The sequence below is a fragment of the Narcine bancroftii genome, chromosome 1 (genome assembly GCF_036971445.1).
Source record: "Narcine bancroftii isolate sNarBan1 chromosome 1, sNarBan1.hap1, whole genome shotgun sequence".
Classification (NCBI taxonomy): domain Eukaryota; kingdom Metazoa; phylum Chordata; class Chondrichthyes; order Torpediniformes; family Narcinidae; genus Narcine; species Narcine bancroftii.
Genome location: NC_091469.1, coordinates 408164814 through 408187533, shown reverse-complemented (window position 1 = coordinate 408187533; position 22720 = coordinate 408164814). Strand labels below are relative to the sequence as shown.

The following is a 22720-nucleotide window of genomic DNA, read 5'->3' as shown; positions in this document are numbered from 1 at the left end:
TGGATTCCATCATTTTGCCCACTACTGATGTAAGGCTCACTGGCCTATAATTCCCCGCTTTTTCTCTACCCCCCTTTTTAAATAGTGGGGTAACATTAACTACCCTCCAATCCATGGGTACTGATCCTGAGTCTATCGAGTTCTGGAAAATAATTCTTAAAGCATCTGCTATCTGAATGGCCACTTCCTTAAGTACCCTAGGATGTAGATTATCAGGCCCTTGGGATTTATCTGCCTTCAATCCCATCAATTTCCCCAAGACCATGTCCTTAGAGATACTGATTTCTTTCCGTTCCTCCCTTGCATTAGTCTCTATGTTTCCCAACATCTTTGGGAGGTTATTTGTATCCTCTCTTGTAAAAACTAAACTAAAGTAAGAATTTAATTGGTCTGCCATTTCCTTATTCCCCATTATATATTCCCCTGATTCTGACTGCAAAGGACCTACTCTGGATTTCACCAATCTTTTCCTTTTGACATATTTATAAAAGCTTTTGCAGTCGGTTTTTATATTTGCCGCAAGCTTACTTTCGTAATTTATTTTCGCTCTCTTGATTAATCCCTTTGTTCTCCTTTGCTGGATCTTGAACTGCTCCCAGTCTTCGGTTGCGGTACTTTTTTTGGCCAATTGATATGCTCTCTCTTTGGACCCAATGCTGTCTCTAATTTCCCTTGTTATCCACGGTTGAGTCACCTTTTTTGGTTTATTTTTATGCCAAACCGGTATAAACGATTTTTGCAATTTCTCCATTAGATCTGTGAATGCTTTCCATTGTCTATCCACAGTCAACTCCCCCATAAACAGCACCTAATCAATCTTACTCAACTCCCGTCTCATACCATCATAATTCCCTTTATTTAAATTCAGGACCTTAGTCTCGGTTTTCTTTTTATTCATATCTTTGGTTCTCCATGTCGAGTGAGAATTCGATCATATTGTGATCGCTCCTACCCAAAGGGCCTCGCACAAGATTGCTGATTAGCCCCTTATCATTGTATAATACCCAATCTAAAATGGCGTGCTCCCGTTGGTTCCGCGACATATTGTTCTAGATAACCATCCCGTAAACATTCAAGGAATTTCTCCTCCTCACTATTTTTACCAATTTGACTAGTCCAATCTATATGCAAATTAAAGTCTCCCATGATGACAGCTGTTCCCTTATTGCACGCTTTTCTAATTTCTCTTTTAATGCCTTCCCTCACCTCTACACTACTATTTGGAGGCCTATATACCACCCTCACTAACGTTTTCCGCCCCTTGCTATTCCTCAGTTCTACCCATATAGATTCCGCATCTTCTGCGTTAATATCCTTCCTGTCAATCGTGTCGGTCCCTTCTCTCACCATCAATACTACCCCACCCCCTTTTCTTTCTTGCCGATCCCTCCTAAATATCGTATACCCCGGGATGTTAAGTTCCCAGGCTTGCCCACCCTGCAGCCATGTTTCTGTAATCCCAATCAAATCATATTTGTTTATCTCAATTTCCACAGCTAATTCATCTACCTTGTTCCGAATGCTTCTTGCATTAAGATATAAAGCCTTCAGATTTGCTTTTTTCACCCTCCTTGCTCTTTCTGATTTTTTTACTTTCGCTGCCTAACCTAACTTTTCCTGTCATAGTTGCAAGAATGTCTATTGCAATTTGGAGAGCTATCTGGATATAAAGTTAATTGGGATAAGAGTGAAATCTTACCAGTTGGAGAAGGTTCAGAATATTTTTAATTCAGAATATTAAAAAATCATAAAATAAAATGGTCAGATAAAATTACATTTTTAGGAGTAATTTTAAATGCTGATTATCAATCTTTATATAAATTAAATTATATTCCTTTATTAAAAAAAGATTAAAGTGGATTTAATTAAATGGAAAGATCTTCTAATTGGTAGGGTAAATTGTATTAAAATGAATATTTTTTCTCAAATTCAATATTTGTTTCCTTTCAAAGGGTTTTTTTTAGGATTTAAATAAAGTGGTGAGGGAGTTTTTATGGAAAGGTAAATGACCTCGAGTGGCATTGTATAAACTCACATGGAAATATGCATTAGGTGGATTTCAGTTACCTCATTTTCAAAATTATTACAAAGCAGCTCAGTTGAAATTTGTTAGTAGATTGATAGACTTGGATCAATCCCCAAGTTGGGCAAAAGTTGAGATGGCTTGTATTTCTGAATTTGAGGTACATCAATTTATATTTTGATGGAATATGAATTTGCTGTGGGAATGTAATATGCCGGTATTAAAACATTTGTTAAAGGTTTGGAATATGGTTTTTAGGATTGAAAGGTAAATTATCAATTTTAACTCCATATATAATAACCAGCTTATTCCTTTTTCAATGTTTAATAATCATTTAAAGGGTTGGGATTCTAAAGGTATAAAGATAATGCAGAATTGTTTTGAGGAAGGACAGTTTCTTTTTTTTAATCAATTGAGGGAATGATTTGATATATAAGTTTTTGTTCTACCAACTTAGAGCTTTGGTAAAAGTTAATTATGGTGAAGAGATGAATTTACCTATATTGATGAAATTTGAATCTTTGATTTCCTCTATACCAAAGAAGAGTTATATTTCAGTTATGTATCAAGTGTTACAAGATAGTATGGATAAACTGGAATGGGAGAAATCTAGGCTTAAATGGGAAAATGATTTAATGTATATTTTTCCGGAAGACAATTGGAAGGATATGTGTTATGATAGTGTAACTAGAATGACGAATGTAAGATATGGATTGGTTAATTATAATTTTCTACATCAGTTATATTTAAGTCCGGAGAAATTGAAAAAAATATGGTTTTAGTAATTCGGATTCTTTTTTTAGATGTGGTTTATGTACTGGAACTTTTTTACATGCTGTTTGGTCTTGTGTTAAAGTACAACCATTTTGGGAAGGAATTAGGTTAGTTTTGGAAAAATTATATAACATTAAATTACCATTAGACCCATTGATTTTTTTATTGGGTTATATGGTCTCTTTGAGGGGATTAGGGTTGGATAAGTTTCAAATTGCATTTGTACGCTTAGTGTTGTCTGTAGCACGAAAATGTGTAGCTAGTACTTGGAAAGATAATATAGAGATTAATATAGTACGTTGGCATAATGAACTGAAAGCTTGCATTATTATGGAAAAAAATTACATATAACTTGCATGGCAATTATTCTTTTTTTGTTAATAAGTGGTCTCCTTACTTGGAGTATATGCATTTAGATATACTTCGATTTATTGTAAATATTTTCAGTTTTTCTTTTTATTCATATCTTTGGTTCTCCTTAAGAGAGCTGGCTGATGGGGTGGGGTTTTTGTTTTCTTTTTCATACTTATACAAAATTGATTTCTTTTTGTTATTGGACTGTATGTTGTTTTTTAAAAAGATCTTTTAAATAAAGTTTTAAAAAGAAAGAAACCTTGTTGACAAATTAAAAAAAAAATCACCTTAATGTTCAGTAAATTAAAAAAAATAATCATTACCAAAAGTGGCTATATCTCATTAATGTATAATGCCAATTAATTTGACAGTCAATATATATATATATATATATATATATATAGTTACCCTGAAGAAAACTGAGGTCCTCCATCAGCCAGCTCCCCACCATGACTACCAGCCCCCCCACATCTCCATCGGGCACACAAAACTCAAAACGGTCAACCAGTTTACCTATCTCGGTTGCACCATTTCATCAGATGCAAGGATCGACAATGAGATAGACAACAGACTCGCCAAGGCAAATAGCGCCTTTGGAAGACTACACAAAAGAGTCTGGAAAAACAACCAACTGAAAAACCTCACAAAGATAAGCGTATACAGAGCCGTTGTCATACCCACACTCCTGTTCGGCTCCGAATCATGGGTCCTCTACCGGCACCACCTACGGCTCCTAGAACGCTTCCACCAGCGTTGTCTCCGCTCCATCCTCAACATCCATTGGAGCGCTTACACCCCTAACGTCGAAGTACTCGAGATGGCAGAGGTCGACAGCATCGAGTCCACGCTGCTGAAGATCCAGCTGCGCTGGATGGGTCACGTCTCCAGAATGGAGGACCATCGCCTTCCCAAGATCGTATTATATGGCGAGCTCTCCACTGGCCACCGTGACAGAGGTGCACCAAAGAAAAGGTACAAGGACTGCCTAAAGAAATCTCTTGGTGCCTGCCACATTGACCACCGCCAGTGGGCTGATAACGCCTCAAACCGTGCATCTTGGCGCCTCACAGTTTGGCGGGCAGCAACCTCCTTTGAAGAAGACCGCAGAGCCCACCTCACTGACAAAAGGCAAAGGAGGAAAAACCCAACACCCAACCCCAACCAACCAATTTTCCCTTGCAACCGCTGCAATCGTGTCTGCCTGTCCCGCATCGGACTTGTCAGCCACAAACGAGCCTGCAGCTGACGTGGACTTTTTACCCCCTCCATAAATCTTCGTCCGCGAAGCCAAGCCAAAGATATATAGTTACCCTAAATGTGTTAATTAGAAATTCTTAACTATTAATTATTAATCTAAATATTAACAATTAAAGACTTAGTGTTTATTTGTAGATAATGCAGTAAGATTCAGTGGAACCAAAATGTACTGGGTTGTAGGTTAATTGGATGTAAATTGGGCAATACGGACTTGTGGGCTGAAATGACCTGTAACCGTGCTGTATGTCTAAATTTAGAAAAAAAGAACGCCTAAGATGCTTGGACATTTTATAACAACCAGAAAATCTCTACAACTATCCATTGTTAGGATTCGATTATTTTAAAACTCAAATTTCACTTCTGACGTAAATTGTTAATCATCCATAAGGAACAAACCAGAGAGAAGGAAAAGTACATTTGGGCAATTCGATAATTTCAAATCCATCCATTTCCCTTTACAATGGCAAGCCTATTTCAGCATATTTTGCATTATTTCTCCCAAAGGCACTGATATAAAAAGTGTTATTTTTATTTCAACAATGAAAAATGTTATATTGTACAATGGTCAGAATTAACCATAGCTGATTAAAAATGGCCAATAGCAAGAATTGAAAATACTATTCTTAATCATTACACTGTTTGCTTTATCTGAAAAGTATTCTCCTGAACATGGCAATAAAAGTTGGTAGAAATTAATCAATGTCTCAGTTAAGAAAAATTTTATTCATTATTTTAGTGGGTTATTTTAGTGGGTTATTTTAGCTGCAGTGCATTTCTTTTGATCTTTCACTAGAGGGTGCCAAGAGCCCTATAAATTCTGGCATGGAACCCAAAGTTGAACTTAAAAAGTAATAATTACTGATATGAATAAATAATATACTTTAAATTATAATCAGGGAAACAGTCACAGTTTTATTAGCACACATAGACATATCTTCCAAGCATTTCTTGTGTAAAACTATCTTGCAAGGGGTTTTTATTGGTAAATAGTAATTTCCATTAGTAATTATTTACTTCAGGTATTGAGGAATTATTAAATTCTTCAATTAATGCTAAGGTATATTTCACTTCCATATATAACAGATACCAGGACTGCAAAAATTGACGAGGTTCACAATGACCTTTCATGAGTCATTATGTGTTAAATTTGCTACAGTAGATAATGATTACTGCTTAAATATTTCACAGTTGAAAGCAATAAATAGAACAAACAATAATAGGCAAGCAAAAGGTTGTAATTTAGTATAATGCTCAATTGAAGATTGAGAACATGGGTCGAGTCCTTCATACAAGCTGCCTTTCCTCAATTATACCCTGCTGTCCAACCTTCTGTTCATGGTTCCAATTCAGACACGCCTTTAGAGGAAAATTGCCATATTGAATGTTTTTTTTATTTTTAATTTATAATTTCTCCCTCCTTCCTATATTTTATTTTACAACATTTCAATCAAGGTTGAACGCAAGGTGACAACCTGTTGATTGAGTTCCTACCATTAACAGTAGCAAGTTAAAATCTAGTAAAAGGACACCAATGCCCTGATTCATGCATCGAGTTATAGACAGGTGATACCTAACATTTCACAGGTTCTGAGCAGATCCGGTCCCACCAACTGTCAATTGGTGACAATATAAATTAATCTTGGTAAAAGCAAGCTCATAGCCTACTTCATTGCTTTTTTGTAGATTCTATCCACTCATCATCTGAGATGTCAAAGGTGCAGGTTCAATCTACATAAAGGACAAATGTCCACCATTGTTTAAAACTTTTGGGTTTTTTTGTACATATGACACCAATAGATTCTTACCACTTTTCCCAAAAATTGCTTGTGACTAAATGTGGCTCCATCATGTCTCAACGTGCCTTATTTGAAGAAATGAAGGACAATGTACTACTTACTCTTGAGGATTTTAAGCAGATCAGTGGTTGTAAAATGAGCTACATTGATAAATTGCCGGTGACAAACCATTTTCCTATCCATAATTCCAGCCTAAAGACGTAGTCAGGAAAAGAGGAAAAATGGATAAAATTGTGCTCTTTAGCTTAATTTTATTCTTGGATGATGAAATTAATTACTTGTGAACATAAGGTCTATTCTTCTCTTAGCATTATTTTTGTGATCTTGTTGTGATGTAATCTTTCCAGTGCCCAGTTTCCGATGTAACAGTTTCTTTATGTGGATGAATTTGAGAATCTGAGTATCACCGAACCTTCTACACGGTTTCATAGACTTCTGAAATGGCACAGTTTAGACCATCCTTTTTCCCTGGTATTATTAAAAAGTTCCTTTGTTAAAATCAAAGTCAACAATGTCTAAAGAGTCATAACTCTTACCATGTTTGGATGCATGAATTCCTCCAAATATGTACAGCAAAGCCCTCTGTCCTCATCATCAGTAATGTGCCCTCCATACATAATCTCAGCAGAAAGCAAAGATCTTCCCAGGGTACCTAAGGCAACGGAAAGCATTTTAAATGAAAATACTGCAATGTGAATCTGACATTTTGAGGAGCTCATGAGTAGAGATGAAGATAAGGAAAGGCCAGGATGTACATTAGTCAAGTTTATTGTCATCTGATTGTACAAGTATAACCCAAGAAAACAGCATTTTCCAGTCCTCGATGTAAACACACACAATCAGACATAACACCCACACAATACATCAGCAGGACAAGTATTAGGCATTCGGCATTCTGCATTCCACTTCCCAATGTACACGTACCTATAGCAAAGATGACAATTGTTAGGTCTGCTTTGTTCATGAATGAGTGAGTCAGACACCAGACTGAGTCGAAATCAAGGTTCTTTGTTCGTTATTACCGGATTGTAACACTTGCAACTAACAGTGTTAGTTGGAGAAGGCGCATTCTGCCGTTATCAGCAAGTGGTGTTTTTTATATACCTTAGGATACGTACTTAGTAAATTATCATACCATGACATTGTCCAATGAATAAACTGTTGCTATCCCTCTCTGCTAGCCTCCTGCACATCAATTTGTCATCCCCACTCTTATCTTGAGAGTACAAGGTCACAACTGCATCTTGTTACGGCCCAGCACTGGGTGACTCCCTCTACATTCCCAGCTCATGATGTTTTTACCTAACACTATACAGTACCAGATGACCAATGCCTAGATAGATTGAAACTCCAGCAGATATACTATGCTGAAATGGATAGATCTTCAGAAATAAATTTCTCACAGCCTATAGTGTTGTTTAAAAGCAGGCAGGTCAGTGATGATCAGCCCCGACTTAAACCATGACAGGTATTGTATCTATCTGATAGTAATCGTTGGAAGCATTTCAGTTGAACATGGCCAAGATAAAACTGACTGCAGAGTGATGAATTTATTATCAAATCTTCTGCTATTATGTAATGTAGGGCTGACAACACTAACCATGCTATTAGTGAGCTGCAACCTCAGCAATGTTCCCACTGCCTTGCAGACCAGCTGTGAGTTGCATTTATGGAGATGACAATTGGTTGGGATAGGCACTGGGCTCCTCAGACACTCACCTGCAGATTCATGCCTGCACCTCAGATTTTCTTTTGCCTAATTAACAACCTAATTTGCTGTGAAGCTTTAAATCTGTAACCAATGGTGTTATCAGAAAATTATTTTGATGGTTAATAGATGAAGCAATCATTTATTGTTTAGACCAAAGGGTGTGAAAACAGAAATAGCTGGAAATGGTGTTTTGATCTCTTAACAAGGGCAAAGAAATGTGCCTTATTGTCATCTGAACCCTGCAAAAATTCAACCAATATTCACAGCACTCATCATTCAATGTACTCATCTTCAAATGAATCAATTTCTTTAGCAGCATTTTGCCTTCTGTGGTTTTGAGATAAAATGAATGAAATAAATTTATTTTAAAAGGTAAGTTAATGGTACAGGTGAAGATCTTACTGCGGCAGAGGTTAAGAAATCTTCAATTCAAAGCTTAAAACCAAAGTGCTCTCTAGATTGCCATATTTTTAAAAAAAATGGCCTCTATAAGAGCCAGCTACTGAATTTTGAGCTGCTAAATACCTTTTTCATGGATCAACTCTTAATTTTTAGGCTCATGGATGTGACGAGGAAGACAACAGATGGAATTCAAGAACATAATATTTCCTCCCATTGCATTATGAGTTTATTTGCCATTAACTAGATTTTCTATTGAAAATCTGCAAAGTACAAAATATGCTGAATGGTGTTCGAAAGGTCATGGATCTGTTGTGTTTTGAACAGTTTCAGATTTTATTGCACTTTGTTTCTGGGCTTGAGGCCAAGAAATAACAATTGGATGAAACAATGATATACTCGTCATGCAAAACACTGAAAAAACAAATGTCAATTAGGTATGTGAATAATGGTGACATCAAATAAATATTTGGTTGTGCCAATCCTTGCACCCACCAAAAGAACAGTTCAAAGGCAATCAGGGGAAAATAACAATAAATGTTGGCTTTGCCAGCCATGCTCAGGTCTTGAAAAATGAATCAGGTCTCAGCTGAGCTGGTGAAGCCATGATTGTGTACATATTTTCATGATTTGCTTTTCCAATAAGTGGCAGAATTTTTTTAAAATCTCTTGGTACAGCTACTGTCATCTTCTACTGAACTTGGATAAATTTAGCAGGAAGGAATTGTCTGCCATAATGGGGACACTCTTCTGTAAATACCACAAGTTATTAACATTAGCAAATTAGCAACTGCTTCAAGAACCACTCTTCATAAAGCTTAAACTCATAAAATGGTCAGTTTAAAATAGCGAATAAAACATTTTTAAGTAAAATTCTCCAGGGTTTCATGAGCAATATTATATACATACAAAGATGCCTGTCCCGCATCGGACTTATCAGCCACAAACGAGCCTGCAGCTGACGTGGACTTTTTACCCCCTCCATAAATCTTCGTCCGCGAAGCCAAGCCAAAGAAAGTTTGTGTAAAATATTGTTAGAGATTGGTTATATTGTAACATATTAAATAAAAAAATTATAAAAAAGAATTGGGGATCAAAGGTTTCTCAATCTGGGCAAAACTAATTATTGAATGGAAAGAAATGAAAGATTATAATTTTGGTGCAAGTAAAATTTTAATTTTTTTTTACAAATTTTAGAAAGTTTTTAAAGGTCCTGAAGCAAAATGCTGGAAATCGGACCAGAAAATAGTTTAAAAAAAAGTCAGCATGTCTGACAGCATCTGTCCAAAGGGAAAACAGGGTTCTGATGAAACCCCATTATTCTGAATTGTTGGGGCAGATTTTCTGCCATCCAGAGATTTCCTATTGTCTGTGACGTGGCCCATCCAGCTTGGCCTTGGGTGTAGTCTAGTGCTGGGAGCAGTTCTCAGCACGTCAGACAGGAGAGGGCTTTATATGGCCAATTGCAGAAGAAGAAGGTCGGCCTTGCTCCTGTATCACCCTCACCAATGCTTGTGTGTGTGATATTCCCAAATAACTCGCCACCTGACAAAAAAATTAAATGTCTAAAATTACTTTAAAATGTTAAATATTTTGAATAATAAAAAATTAAAATATATCTAAACAAAATTAAACATCTTTTATCTTTCTCTCAAGAGTTAGTTTCTCCCTCTGATTCCAAATGAAAGCTGGACAGAATAAATTTGCTGAAAATGAGAACCCAGTGACCATCTGTACACTATTGGCTCTTCATTAGGAATCACCTTCCCATATTTCAGATGCAAGTGGTAACATAACTCATAAGAACATCCCATCTCTCTTGTAAAAATGATGGTATTTCATGGATTGGATAACAAGAACTGGCCATGCTGATGTCAAGAAAGACCATCTCTTCTGTAATACATCCATAAAGTTTTTACCTACATGTCCTACAAGTCCTCACTATTTTGCCAGCCTCTTCTTACGAGGAGAATCAAAAGTATATTTGGAAGTGCACTACAGCATAAGATCTGGGTAGCCATCTTAAGGTTCAATGCAGTCTGTGTCTATATTTTCTCTAAATATTGGTCAGAATGGTTCAATTGAGAAGTGAATCCAATAGGTAAGTGTAGCAACCTGCCTTAACAACTATCGACCAGTAGCACTTATATCAACAATGATGAACTGTTTTGAAAGGTGGTATCAGCTTCCATCTGAGCAGTGACATGGATACATTCCAGTTCGCCTATCGTAGTAACAGGTCTATGGCAGATGCTGTTTCACTGGCTCTACATAAAGCCCTGGAACATCTGGACTGTAAAGATGCATTCATCAGAATGCTCTTTATCGACTACAGTTCAACATTTAACGCATTCAAAACTGATCAGCAAACTCCAAAACCTGGAAATCAACACCCCACTGTGTAATTAGATCATGGATTTCCTCACCTGCAGACCACAATCAGTGAGGATTGGTAAGAATATCTCCACAATCTCCATCAGTACTGGAGCACCACAGGGCTGCGTTCGTTCTTAGTCCTCTACTCTATTCACTTCACACCTAGCTATGACTGTGTGGCTCAGAATGACAATAATACCATCTACAAATTTGCCAAAGATACCATGGTAGTGGGTTGTGTAATGGATGGGGATGAGTCCGCATACAGGGTGGAGATTCAAAACTTGGCTGAATGATACACCAATAATGACATTGCACTCAATGTCACCAAAACTAAGTAGTTGATTGGTGACTTCAGGAACGGAAGAATCCAGTGATCACTGGGGGATTGGAGGTGGAGAGGGTGACTAAATTTAAGTTCTTGGAAGTCACTATCTTATAGGATCTTTCCTGAACCAAACACACTAATGGCATTGTGAAGAAAGCACATCAGCATCTCTATTTCCTCAGGAGTTTTTGTAGGTTTGTTATGACATTGGAAACAGTGGCAAATTTCTACAGAGGTATGATGGAAAGTGTGCTGACTGGCTGCATCACGGTCTGGTATGGAGACACCAACACCTGAGCATAAAGCCCTCCAAAAGGTAGTGAACACACCCCAGAGCATCACAGGCAAAATCCTCCCCACTATCAAGAACATCTACAGAGTACGTTGCCGTCAAACAGCAGCAGCAATCACCAAGAGTCCACACCCCCCAGCACACGCTCATTGCTGCCATCAAGAACAGTTGGTACTCCTCCACCATCAGAGTCCTCAACAACAAACTCAATGAAGGTCTCTTACTTGTGCACTTCATTGATTTTTTTTTATTCTCTGTATTTCAATCAGTTTGTTTACATTCGTTATCTGTTTATAGTTCTTTATTGTTTACCTGTAATGCTGTGTACATTTTTTTGCACTACCAATAGGTGATAATTCTGCTTTGCACACAGAAAAAAGAATCTCAGGTTTGTATGTGATGTCATGTATATACTCTTGACAATAAATCTGAAAATGCCTGTTTACTCTTTATCAAAAGGAGAATCAAATCTGGCATTCAATACAGGGGTGATAAGAATGGTCCATTGAAAGAGTTTTCTTGTACTTCACTCCTTGGGTAGTTGTCAAGAACCAGCTTTCATGGCTTGGGGTGAAGAATAGGGACTATCTTGCTGTAATGTGCAGTGGTCCATTGAGTCTTTCAAGTAATATTTTGTTTGGCTTTAATGGAGCAAATATTGTTGAATGAGATAGGATTTTCTTTTATTGGCTATGAGAGGGCTAAAACCTTCCTATCGTGGAGAAGTTGCTTAATTTCTTCAAATTCTCACCTACTCATAATAAGCATGCATACAATGTTAAGTTTTGATTTGGTAGTTGTTGACAAGGTAGTTGTTGAAAGGTACTGTGAATAGTCATGAGTGCAGAGCTGAGGTTACATTCTAATCTGCCAGGACCTTATTAAATGACAACTTGAGAGAACAAGTGCTTCAGTCTTGGTCCCAATGCATATGTTGATATGTTAGATGTATAACATTACACAACAGTGGATTAGTTACTAAACTCTCCAGGTATTTTTGCCATAAATAATTTTAGGATAACCATATATTATTTTTTAAATCTTTTTGCTGAAGCCAAACTGATAGAAACACACACCATTGTTTACATGACTGAGGCTGCATTACTTCAGAATTCAAATTGTTGCTCATGTATGGAACACTGCCAGGTTAATGGAAATTTAACTGTTAATTTATGCAAATTATATAAGTTAACAGCATTAAAGGGTTAAATACATACATAATTTTAAAGTTAAGCATGGCTAATGAATGTAATCTGTTCCTTGTTTTACTGAGTACATATCATTTGCATTTGCCTGATTTTATTGTCAAAAAGCCATCATCAAGCCAGGAGGATATGAAATTAATTAACTTTCATTTTACAATTTATTTTGGTATGCATTTAGTTTCACTACTTTATTTTAATTAAATATTAGAACTATACAAATTGCTCAAAACAAATTAACGCAAAATATTCCACACTTTGGATGGTGTGAATTGTTCATTCACTCACATTTCACATTCAAATTATATGAACCATTAGGGTCTCAGGCAGATATAATTACTTTTAATCACCTTCGATTATAATCAAAACATGGCTCACTAAGTAATATACATCTGTTAAAATGTATATGAAGTATCAGAACTGAGAAAGTCAAAGGAAGGAGGAAACTTAAACTCCTAATAATGACAAATATAGAAAAATATACAGTCATTTGTATATCGGACATGTCTTAAATAGCTGCCATCATCATAACAAATTGTCGATGTTTTTCATTCACTGTTTCAAACTGTCAAATATGCTGTATTCAATTACTTCTCTTCAAATGCTTCATTGCCTGCCTAATGAATTTTGGGTATATTCACAAGCAAACCATGTTTGGTTAACATAATGAAAGACAGTTTTTCTTTGCTGCAATATCCATGACCTGGGCATTTCCCAAAGGATTACAAAGGTGATTTTCAAAGAGGCAGGAATTAGAATTCTTTATACAGCAGTCTAATGTGTAAATCCCTCAGAAGCTACCCAAGAGGGGAAGCAGCATCGTGAATGAGCATCATGGATGGACTTTAAGCCACCTAATCAGAGCCCAACCATGATAATCACAATTTATCATATTAAGAAGTAGGAAATTAGCCTCCTGACTGCTGTAAAATATCAGGCAGAAAGTAATCCCAATGTGCTGATCAGTAAATTGCAGCTTAAGTGGAAAAGGAGCACAAAAGATGCATTTGGCTGATTTCACTTGGCCTTTATCATCAGGGAGAATACGTTGAGGGGCTTTCAATCTCAAACAAGGCAAATGTACACCAAGATCAATCTAAAGAGTTGGAGTTGGGCTGTAAAGGAATAAAATGGCAACTGAATAATGTCTGTATCAAGCACAAGATTCAGCTTCAAATGCATTCAGCTAAATCAAAGAAACAAGAAATACAATGTTTCTGACTGGCAATCCAGGATAATTATTCAAGGGCCTTTTAATGATTTGAAATCTACAATCAACAAAAGAAATTTCAGGCAAGAAGTCTGAAAAACACCAATGATTAAAAGCACTATTTAGGTCGATGGTAAATTGAGCTTACAATGCAGTATTTCCTGTTTTGCATTCCTACCATAAACCAACATCACACACCTGATGTTCAAATTTAAAATGATAAAAAATAATAGACAATTCAAAAGACAGATTCTGAATCTTTTGAGGAGGCTTTCATCTTTGGTGGACTTATAAACTGAGTGGTGTGGTTAAAAATAGAGGTATATCTTCTTCTGCATTTTGGCCAAAAGTTTAATCATAGAACAGATTATTGATCCACTGCCACTTGTTTTGCGCTAGCGTCAAAGGTGAATTTTGACCAAATTTATCAGTTCATTTCAGGTTTATCTGTCATCCGATAAAACCAGTACAACCCAATGAAACAGTGTTCTCCAGTCCATGGTGCAGAACTGTGTAAATCACGTGTACAGACATAACACACATACTAATGATATTTATATGATGTGATGTGTACATACTGTACACTCCTGTTCGGCTCCGAATCATGGGTCCTCTACCGGCACCACCTACGGCTCCTAGAACGCTTCCACCAGCGTTGTCTCCGCTCCATCCTCAACATCCATTGGAGCGCTCACACCCCTAACGTCGAGGTACTCGAGATGGCAGAGGTCGACAGCATCGAGTCCACGCTGCTGAAGATCCAGCTGCGCTGGATGGGTCACGTCTCCAGAATGGAGGACCATCGCCTTCCCAAGATCGTATTATATGGCGAGCTCTCCACTGGCCACCGTGACAGAGGTGCACCAAAGAAAAGGTACAAGGACTGCCTAAAGAAATCTCTTGGTGCCTGCCACATTGACCACCGCCAGTGGGCTGATAACGCCTCAAACCGTGCATCTTGGCGCCTCACAGTTTGGCGGGCAGCAGCCTCCTTTGAAGAAGACCGCAGAGCCCACCTCACTGACAAAAGGCAAAGGAGGAAAAACCCAACACCCAACCCCAACCAACCAATTTTCCCTTGCAACCGCTGCAATCGTGTCTGCCTGTCCCGCATCGGACTGGTCAGCCACAAACGAGCCTGCAGCTGACGTGGACTTTTTACCCCCTCCATAAATCTTCGTCCGCGAAACCAAGCCAAAGAAACATACTGTATATTAAAATAAATATTATTATTAGATTAATAAATGAATTAAATGTATTAATCTGTAATTGGGAGAGAGAAATGAGGAAAATACTAATGTTTTCTTTCATGGCTGACACTTCCAATCCATCAGCCAACCCAGGACTGTTTGATATCTTCTTCCTCAGCGAATCAGAATTTATTTCATGAACAGGCCACGAAATTCAGTGTTTTGCAGCACATTCATATAACAATAAATATTTAAAAATTAAATAAATTATAGTGCACAAAAAATAAGGCAGTGTATTTGGTTCATTTATTTTTCAGGATCTGATGGCAGCGGGGAAGAAGCTGTCCTTGTGCCGCTGAGTGCTCGTCTTTAGGCTCTTGTACCTTTTTCATAATGGTAGCAGAGTGAAGAGGGCATGCCCGGGGTGGTAGGGGTCTTTGAGAATAGAGGCTGTTGCTTTAAGATAACGCTTCACGCAGATAGAGTGGCGTCTGGTGCCTATGATGTCACAGGTCGTGTTAACAACCCTCTGGAGCTTTTTTTCTTGTCCTGAGATTTTGCTCCTTCATACCAGAGAGTGATGCAACCAGCCAGAATGCTCTCCACAGTACCACCTGCAGAAGTTTACAAGAGTCTTCAGTGACATACCAAATCTCCTCAAACACCTCACAAAGTATAGCTGATGACGAGACTTCTTTGTTACTGCATCAACATGGAAGCTCCAGGACAGATCATCGGAGATGTTGACACCCAGGAATTTGAAGTTCTTGACCCTCTCCATTACTGAGCCCTCAATGAGGACTGGGTCGTGTTCCCCTGACTTCCTTCTGAAGTCCACAATCATCTCCTTGGTTTTGATGATGTTGAGTGCAAGGTTGTTGATGTGACACCACTCAAAGAGCTGATCTATCTCCCTTTTGTTCGCTTCATCTTTGCTGTTTGTGATTCTGCCGACCATTGTAGTGTCCTTTGCAAATTTGTAGATGGCATTGGAATTGTGCCTGGCTACACAATCATGGGTGTATAGTGAGTAGAGCAATGAGCTAAGCATGCATCCTTGGGATAATCAGTGAGGAGGAGATGTTGTTTCCAATTTGTACTCACTATGGTCTTCTGATGAGAAAGTCAGTTGCAGAGGTGGGTTCAGAGGCCTAGAGTTTGTAGCTCCTTGATCAGAACTGAGGGAATAATGGTATTGAAGGCTGAGCCGTAGTCGATGAAGAGCAGCCATATGTATGAATTGCTGTTTTCGAGGTGATCCAGAGCTAAGTGGAGAGCTAGTGACATTGCATCTGTTGAGGAGTGACTATCACAATAGGTGAATCGCTGTGGGTCTAGATCTTTGCTTAGGTACATGTTAATTCTGACCATGACCAGTCTCTCGAAGCATTTCTTCACAGTAGAGGTTTGTGATCTAACAAAATGATTGCAGCAATGAACCTGCAACTTAGATGAGCATGCAACCTGTGTTGGAGATCAAAGTTATTTGTTTGAGTGAAGTCACAATCAACTGCACGTGTTGGTTTCTGAAGCGTACAAATTAACTGCTGGAGGAACTCAGCAAGTCAGGCAGTTTCTGTTATGGGTTGAAACTGCAACAGGACTGAGAGTGGAGAAGGAAGATGGGCAGTATAATCAGGAAAGGGCCAGTAGATGTATTATGAACACAGGGATTATGGGCAGATGAAGCAAGGTAGTGGAGCAGGAGTTCAGAGATAAGAGGCAACTAGGTGATGGGTGGAAGCAAAACAAAGTGCAGATGGAGCCAGGTTGCAGTAGGAGAGAGTGAAGAAGGAAACAATGGCTGAAGGTTGACAGTTGGGAGACCAAGGCTACGAGTAAAATAGGAAAGATGGGAACCATTAAAGGATAGATGAAGGACAGATAGAACTGGATGGGTGAAGACAGGCTGAAGGGGAATGAAGATCGGTAATGGGTGCTGAAGAAGACAGGGTATGGGAAAGAAAGTGAAAAATAGAAAGATCAGAGGTGGATCAGAAGGAGAGAAAAAGCAACACAGGATCACAATGCAAAGGGATACCTGAAATTTATCAAAAAATCCTCCATGTTCAAACCATTAGGTTGTTTACTTATACTTCAATCTTCAGGAAGTCTAAAGACTGTGGAAGATTGTCCATTAAATCCAGGGTCACTTCTTTTTAACTTTGGAATGTAGATTATCAGGCATTTGCCAGCTGTTAGCCCTTAATTTCTCGACCACCATTTCTTTACTAATAGTGAATTCCTTTAGTTTGTCCCCTCTCTAGAACTTGACCTTTTTTTTTTCCATTAATTTTTTCCTTTCCTCATTTGGACTAATTTGTATTGTTTTCTCTAAATCAGTTATTTCCATTTCTAATTGATCTACTTCCTTTAAATAGTCCTTTTTAAATTTTTTTGCCATATAACATATAACAAATTTATTCTTTACCAAATCTTTATTATTCTCCATAAAAAACTTAATTTGTTTTCTTACTAAATCACAAAAATCTTTCCTTTTCAACAATACCTTATTTAATCTCCACCTATATCCACTAATTTTTTCTTCCTCAGATACCATTGACAATAAGAAAGGCGAATGGTCTGAGATTGCATTTGCCAAATATTCCACCTGTTGTACTCCAGATTGAACTTGAGCTGCGTCAATTCGTGAATATGTCATAGGTCAGAAAGAATAAAATGAATAATCTCTATCATTCATATGCATTTTCCCCCAAATATCTATCAATCCCATAGCTACCATTAATTCTTTTACTTCTTTTGACACTTTACTATCTCCTACATATTTTCCCAATCTATCCATTTTCGAATTTAATGTCAAATTAAATATTGCCAGTACTGAAAGGATAATTTTAGTTCCAACCCTGAGGACCAAATTTCTGTCTTTCTGCAACAGATGCATGAAGTACCAGAGGCAGAATAGAATGGTTTTGAACTCTTGTTCTCGAGAACACATTTCCAAGATATTCTATACAACAAAGCACACAGGAACCATTTTTAAATTCATGAAGTTTATAACAAGGACAGTCGTCTACAATCATATGACTGTTGCCTTTAAATTTGAAATAGACAATTGGACATGCTTATAACTCAAATAGATTCCCAATGTGGCATTTCCAGGAAATCTGCACCAATTTCAAAATTTTGTATTAAACAGAATAGATGGCTGATCATAACTATGCCTGTTGTAAATTATTACTTGACCTTAAAACAAATCCATTCAGGTTAGTTTCTAAATATTAGCAGCATTTATATTAGCTCAAAGTATGGCACGTCATTGAATATTTTCCTGCCACCACAGTATCTTGACTGTGAATTGACACCAGTCTTTATTGGTTATGTGTTTTAATGGATATACAATATAATCATACATTCTTGCTAATTTGCATAGATGGAGTGTTGCAATATTTTGAAATAAATACTTTTTTCTTTGAGGGGAATGTTTATTGCACATTTCTAGAAGATTCTTTGAGAGAAAAAGATAAGCTTAACGTTGAGTCAAAGAAAGGAAGCACTAACAGGATAAAATGTTTAAATTGTGCATCTTCTACCTGGTCGAAATTAGATAAAGCAACATGCAAGTTTGCCAGTAGGTGGCTCATAAGTGATCTTGACTGAGATTCCCAGAATTTCCTGAGGAATATTGTGCTCCTCTGAGGTTGGGGCACTGATGAAGATTCTACAGTCAGGATGACCACCTCCACTGAATTGTTCTAGCAACTTTTCTAGCATTCCAACCAGATGAACGTTCTGAAGCAAATGCGTAGACAAGGATTTTCATGAACAATCTGACATCTTTTTGAAGATCTACAGTTGCCACAAATTGAGGATGGCAAATATATTCATTCCATTTAAAGCAACAAAGGACGAACCAAATGATTACACTCTGATTCATAAATTAATCATCAAAATTTCGCAAGACAAAGCTTTGCATGAGGCATCTCTGAATTCTAAAGTATCTTTTCACTCTGATCCATATGCAAAATAACAATGGAGAAAATAAGATAGCTAAGACATACATAATATAGCAATACAGAGCATGGTGTGATACAAGAACTATATAACAGATTAGTTGTGTCACACCCAGAATACCAAGTCAAGTTTTTTGTCATCTTATTAAACTTATTTAGTTTTGGCCAACGTCGTCACAACATTAGAGATCATCAGAGTGAATCACAAAAGTCTGCAGATACTGTGATTGTAGGAAAAACACTCCAAAATGCTGGAGGAACTCAGTCGGTCTTTTCAGCATTTATAGGGGACAAAGGTATATTGCCAACATTTCAGGCCTGAGCCCTTTGAATCGTTGGCAACATATCTTTGTCCCCTATAGACGCTGAAAAGACCGGCTGAGTTCCTACAGCATTTTGGTGTGTTTTTAGAACATAGAACACGACAGCACAGTACAGGTCCTTTGGCCCTCAATGTTGTGCTGACCCATGTATTCCTTAAAAAAAGTACTAAATGCTCTCTACCCCGTAACCCTCTATTTCAAAATATTGCAACACTCCATCCATGTGCCTGTCTTAGAATGCCCCTAATGTTTCAGCCTCCAACACCATCCCTGGTAAGGCATTCCGGTCATCAACAATTCTCTGCATAAAAAACTTACCCCTGATGTCTCACCTAAACTTCCCTCCTTTCACTTTGGACACTTGTCCTCTGGTGTTTGCTATTACTCCCCTGGGCAACAGGCACTAGCTTTCTACCCTATAATCTTGTAGACCGCTATTAGGTCTCCTCTCATCCTTCACTCCAAAGAAAAATGTCCCACCTCTGCTAACCTTGTCTCAAGATTTATTTTCCAATCCAGGTTGCATTCTGGTAAATCTCCTCTGCACCCTCTCCATAGCTTCCACATCCTTCCTATAATGAGGTAGCTAGAACTTGTTAGAGATTATCAGACAGCATCCATTTGAAAAAAAAGAGACATTCTTCAATCTGCCTATTTTTCCAAATTTAGATTAATTTAATATCTTAGACTACTTTCAGGATGGGTTCTCCATGTCTTGGTTGATTAAATGGTTAGCATAACAGTTAGCGTGGCACTATTACAGTCCCTCTGACCTGGGTTTGAATCCGGCATTGTCTGCATTGGTTTACCCTAGGTGCTCCATTTCCTCCCATTCTCCAAAAACATTCTGGGTTGTACAGTCGTTCTGGGTTGTTTTAATTGGGTGCAATTGGGCAGCATGGATCTCAATGGCCAGATTCAGCTACTACCATAGTGTAAATTTTTTTTTAAAATTCAGAAGCAGATGAGGTATAAAGAAAATGCAGAGGAGCAATTGTTCATAACCATCTATTGTTAATTCAGGGTGCCAAATTTGGACACATCACAAATGTATAGAAAGGAAATCATAGACCAAGGAATAGGAACAGAAGAGAAATGGAGTCTAATCTCTCCTCAACCCAGCCTACCAGGTCAAGTTTTTCCACCAATTATCATAGTTAGAGCCATGCAGCATGGAATTAGATCCTTTAGCCCAACTGATCCAATGCTGTCCTCTGCCTGAGCTGGTCCCATTTGCTTGCATTTGGCCCATATCTTCCTAACATTTCCAATCCATGTACTTGCCCAAATATATTTTCATCATCAAAAGTAGGAAACATTTCGAAGTCCATCAGGGACTCCGACCACCCATCCTTTGAAGACATCTCAAGAAGGCAGCAAATGTCATAAAGGACCTGGCCATAACTTCTTGCTTTTATCTCTGTGAAGAAGGTACACAAGCCTGAAGTCCTAAGGTTCAAGAGCAGTTTTTAACCAACTGCTAATAGGCTCTTTAAACTCCACCCCCCCCCCCCCCCCTTATTACCCTAACCATAAACTAATCTGAGACCACAAAAGGAATTGCCTGCACTATTAAAATGTTACTTCTTGTACTTGCACTAACCATAACTGCGAATATTTATCCATCTTTCCTTTATATTTATTTCCATGATGGGGTAATTTAATGTAGACTATTATAGAATGTGTTTCTTACACATCTGTTTGGCTGCAGTAAATAAGAATTTTGGTGCATATGTACCTTATACTGATATATCTGACAATGTACTCATTCTCCACATTAAAATGTCCCCTGACATTTTGGCCCCTCAGGGTTGCTTTTAAATGTTTCACTGCTCACCTAAAATCTATATCTTCTAGATTTAGAGTCTTGTGAAAAAAAGACTATGATCATTCACTTCATCCTGCTTCACATGATTTTATATACCCCAAGGTCACCCCTCACCCTCTCCCAGCTTATCCAGCATCTCAAGCTTTTTGGACTCAGTAACACCTTCATGCATCTTTGTTGTATTAGTTCCAGCTTAATGATATTGTTCCTATAATTGGTCAACCAGACTGCACACAAAACTCTAAGTGATCTCACCAACACCTTGTAGCTCTGACATGATGGCCCAACACCTGATCTTAATGCCTTGACTGATGAAGGCAAGCATTCCAATTGCCATCTTTGCCATCTTGTATCTCTACTTTTATGGAACAATATAATTTTACCCCCAGATCTCTGTTCTACAGCATTCTCCAGGGATCTATCATTTACTGCGATAGTTCTCCCCTGATTTAACTTACAAATGTGCAAAACCTTGCACTCCTCTCAGTTAAATTCCATCTGCCATTCTTTGAGCAACTTTCCCAGTTGATCTTGATACTGTTGTATTCTGACCATTGACGGCTCTACTGTTGAAGTCGTCGAGAGTATCAAGTTCCTCAGTGTGCACCTGGCAGAGAATGTTTCCTGGTCTCTTAGCACTAGTTCCATAGCCAAGAAAGCCCAGCAGTGCCTTAACTTCCTGTGAAGGCTGAGAAAAGTCCATCTCCCACCCTCTATCCTCTCAACATTCTACAGAGGATGTATTGAGAGCACTCTGTGCAACCGTATCACCACTTGGTTTGGAAGCTGTATTATCTCAGACTGCAAGGCCTTGCAGAGGATAGTGAAGTCAGTGGAAAAGACCAGTTGGGAACCTCTTCCTAACATGGAGGACATTAACTACACTAGATGCAGGTGGAAAGCAATAAACATTATGAAAGACTCCACATAACCTGCATGTAACCTGTTTTCCCTTCTGCCATCTGGCAAGAAGTACCATAGCACTTGGACCCTTACATCCAGAGTGGGAAACAGCTTTTTCTCCCCAAGCCATCAGGGTCCTGAACTCCCAGTAAAGATGTGGATAGCGTACCATGGACCTTCAGTGAATACATCTTAGTACCTTAATATTTGAGTGTGTTAACTACTTTCCTAACTTACATCTATGTAAAATATGCTCCATGGTCCTGAAGAAAAGCTATCTCGTCCTACATGCAAGAATGGTATGCATGATAAATAAAGTTGACTTGACTTGAATCTTAGATAACCTACTTTTTTGTCTACTACACCACCAATTTTGGTGTCATCCACAAACATACTAATCACATTAACTACATTGTCATCCAAATCATTAATAGAGATGAAAAACACTGTGGTCCCAGCACTGATCCCGGTGGCACATTATCAGACACAGTCTTCCAATCTAAATAACAATTCTCCACCACCACCTTCCACCAAGCCAATGAATACAATTGGCCACCCCATGCAATCTAACTTCTTGAACCAGCCCACCAAGTGGGACTTGTCAAAGGTCTTGCAAACTCCATGTAGACAATGTTCATTGCCCTACCCTCATTAATCATTTTAGTCACCTCATTAAAAAAATCATTCAACTTTGTGGGACATGACTTTTCAAGCACAAGGTCATGCCTATCAAAATGCTGGTAAATACTGTCCCTCAGAATACCCTCTAATAAATTTTCCACT

The 22720-nt window shown here is 38.0% G+C and overlaps 1 pseudogene; it reads right to left on the bottom strand.

Annotated features, from left to right (window-relative positions):
* LOC138760001 (dynein axonemal heavy chain 11-like) overlaps positions 1–21737 on the bottom strand; it is a 38919-nt pseudogene extending 17182 nt beyond the window's left edge.
* Between the last annotated feature and the right edge of the window lie 983 nt (positions 21738–22720).